The sequence below is a fragment of the Doryrhamphus excisus genome, linkage group LG7, assembly GCF_037039965.1.
Source record: "Doryrhamphus excisus strain RoL-2023G ecotype Guam linkage group LG7, RoL_Dexc_Guam_v1.1, whole genome shotgun sequence".
NCBI lineage: Eukaryota > Metazoa > Chordata > Actinopteri > Syngnathiformes > Syngnathidae > Doryrhamphus > Doryrhamphus excisus.
Genome location: NC_136363.1, coordinates 3908756 through 3912213, shown reverse-complemented (window position 1 = coordinate 3912213; position 3458 = coordinate 3908756). Strand labels below are relative to the sequence as shown.

General features: G+C 32.3%; 1 long non-coding RNA gene across 1 annotated transcript; it reads right to left on the bottom strand.

Moving 5' to 3' along the window:
• Window positions 1–480: 480 nt before the first annotated feature.
• Window positions 481–1870, bottom strand: LOC144899470 (uncharacterized). The gene is made up of 3 exons (XR_013627593.1): window positions 1805–1870; window positions 1254–1329; window positions 481–709 (listed from the first exon to the last, which is right to left on the bottom strand). It is a non-coding gene; the product is annotated as an uncharacterized LOC144899470 (long non-coding RNA).
• Window positions 1871–3458: the final 1588 nt, after the last annotated feature.

Genomic DNA, 3458 nt, shown 5'->3' with positions numbered 1-3458 from the left:
ATTGTGATAAGAGAATTTCCAAAAAGTAAGATTCCTCATTTATAAACTGACTATTTTTGTAGTTAGAGCATAGAAAAATGATCTGTTTAAAACCTTGTTTTCTACATTAAAGATACTGAAACCAACATATTTAAAGACGTGGACAGAACCATTGTCCTTGCTGCATCTGTTAAAATACACAATGATTGATTTCAATGTGTAAAAATTCATTATTCAACAGATTAAATAATATTTAGCAGTAAATTGGTGACTAAATCAGTATGACATCATGTTGAGGATGACGGATGGAAGCAATTATGTGGAGTGGCATCTTCCTCGTGTATATATTTTACTGATGTTATCTTGTTTGAAGAACTGATTGCAATGAACGTGTCTGTTTGACTATTGTTCTATTTTTAACATCTCTTCGGGTTTGACGTCAAATTCAGGAAAAAAAAAAAGACTTACCATGTACGGAAAAATCCTCGGTTTTTGATAAAAAGTTATTGCCACATTTCTGTTTCTGTTTGACCTTTAGGAACGGATTCAGACAAATACGAGATTCCACTGTGCCTGAAGGAGAACGTCTTGGGAGTTTGGCTGCTCTTTAAGTGTGGAGGTCTCCACCGAAGCGTGAAAAATTGTTTATTACTCAACGCCAAGCGATGGGTTCCTCCAGGTTTAATTGATAGATGCCGTGTCGCCATGGTAACCCTGCATGAAGGAATGACTGGCGGGAGAACATTTCCATCTGATTATTTGCAAAGACCACCTCAGGGTTGAGTGAGTTTACCTATACAGTATACATACAGTACACAACATTAAGTATGAATGCATACTGCAGCAACATCCACAACAAGACATGGGTACAAAAATAAAATATGCTCGATATTTTATAGTGGTGCACATTTGCAGCTTGTTTTCTATATTTGGCATATTTGTCTCATTTAAATGTTTTAGATCATCAATCAAATTTTTTAATGAAACTTCTTAGTATTAAGGGAGAAAAACATGTTAAAACATAACTTATTGAACCGCAAAGTGGTGACCAATGACTGTACTGTATACATATATATTGTCTTTTATTGATTTTTAAAAATATAAAATGATATATCCTAAGTTACCCGCACAAACATCAACATTTTTACTTTTGTGTTATAAAGTAATTTGTTAATTAGTGTAATATTTAATAATATATCAGAAATTAAGTATTAATTGTATCATTAGAATATGCCAAGGTCATGAAAAAAACAAACAAACAAACAAGCATGTACCTGATTCCATCCAATTCTCCACAGATACATCTCATGCAGTACTTGCAGTACTCCAGTAGTACAACACCGCCCCCGTCTGGTGTAAAGACAAAATGCAGGCAATGTTCAGGAAAATAAACATCCATTGAATTCATTATATTTATACAGTTACTTAAGTACTTACAATGCAATAATGGTAATTAACGTTCTTAGTATATCCTATTGATCATTCTTAGTGATATTTAAATCCATACAGTATATTTTAATCATTTAATAATGGTTTTGTGTTGTTTCCTTAATAGAAAAATAAGTGATTATGATGTTCGTAGTGTAGTTCTGAGGAGGAAAGGACTACAGACGTGTTTGTGAGTTGGAGATACATATATGGTGTTGTATATTGCTGTGTATGTGTTATGAGTATTAACACTAGACACATTGGTTTACATGCCCAGCCACGCTGCTATACGGAGACCTTCCAATATTAACAGATTTATGTACTGAATCATGCTTCAGGGTAAACATAGTGAAAAAACTGAGTCCAGAATCGACGTAAATAATCACAGAAAACTTACCTGCCGCTTTATTGACATCTCCTCCACAAATTAAGCCGCTCTTGCCTGCTCTGCCACGGATTGTTGTGTGCTGCACTGAAATGCGTCCAAGTGGAAACAGCGGTCAGGCGAAACAAATGCTCCGTGAGCATACACAGAAAAGGATAATTAATGTTACCGCCATTGATAGCCCCAAATAAAATCATCAAAATAAATTATTATTAATAACTACTTAAAGAATGAAAACGGTATGTACAATTCAACACATTTCTACAGACAAACATTTCACACATTACCTCAATTGACCGCCAAAATTCTTGCCTTCAATTGCGTACATTGTTCGGTTAGCGCACAAAATATCCCGCACCTTGTGATGTTATTAATTAATAATAATATGAACGTCCAATTGTGTTCGTAATGTATTTTTTAATCACAAAAAGTCCTTAACTACTGACAAAGAAGCTAGCTTGCTAAGAAAATGTCAACCGGAAGTGAAAGTCAACTTCGTAGGTTGTCAATGATTATGAATGACTCTCTTAATTTAATTTCTTATACGTTTATAACAATTCTAAATGCATATCAATTACAGCTGAAAGGAATACACGCACCATATATAATATAATAATAATATTAATAATATAATATACCATTACCTTCACTGAAGACACTCTTAATGTGACACGATATGGCAGCAAGACGCAACACAGACATCACTTCCTGTTTTGTCATGAGTTACTTCCTGAATTCAGTAGTGTTTTTCCACCTTTATTAAAATTATGGCGCTTGAAACTTTCTAAAGTTACATTTTGGCTTATTAGGGGTGAGAAGTAGTTGCGTTCAAGAAATAATTAATAATTAATTAATAATAATTAATAATTAATCGCCACAAAATAAAACAAAAACAAAACTAAATTAAAAGCACAAAACCACAGGACAGGACACTTAGTAAAAAATATAATTATGCAAACAATGACAAATATATATATATATATATATATATATATATATATATATATATATGAAGAAATGAAAAGAATGGGAGATTTCTCTCTCTTCCAAGCTTATGCTCAGTTTATTTACATATTATTAAAAGGCAATTTTATATATTTTTTCAATAATCGAACATCGCAAATATCTATTAAAGCTTTAAAATACACAAACTTTCACTGGCTTGCTCAAAACCAGCTGACAAACCCATGAAAACAATAACACCAATACTTTATGTATCATCCACTAACACTTATACATACAAAAACATGTTATATAGTTTATTTTCTAAGCATGGTATGCATAAATAGTTTGGCATTATTAACAAGCAGCAGGTTAGACCATTAAGCCCCGCCCCCCTCCAGACTCATTTATTGTATACTTATGACACTACTCTATTACACACATATTTGACCATAGTTTTTAGATATATCTGTATATTTATATATTACTTTTTTTGTTTTCAAAACGGCTTTTAATGCTGACAAATGACCATTTTTTTAAAATCTGAGAATAAGTCAAACCTGCACCATCCATGAAATGATGAAATGAAATTAGTGTTATTTCTAGTATTTGACACTGCATATATGCATATTTAGTGTGCATAGATACTAATAAAGTGCAAAAGTATGAAAAGCTTTATATTGTGATATCCCTGATGGTCCATTAAATCTGCACATTTGTGTGA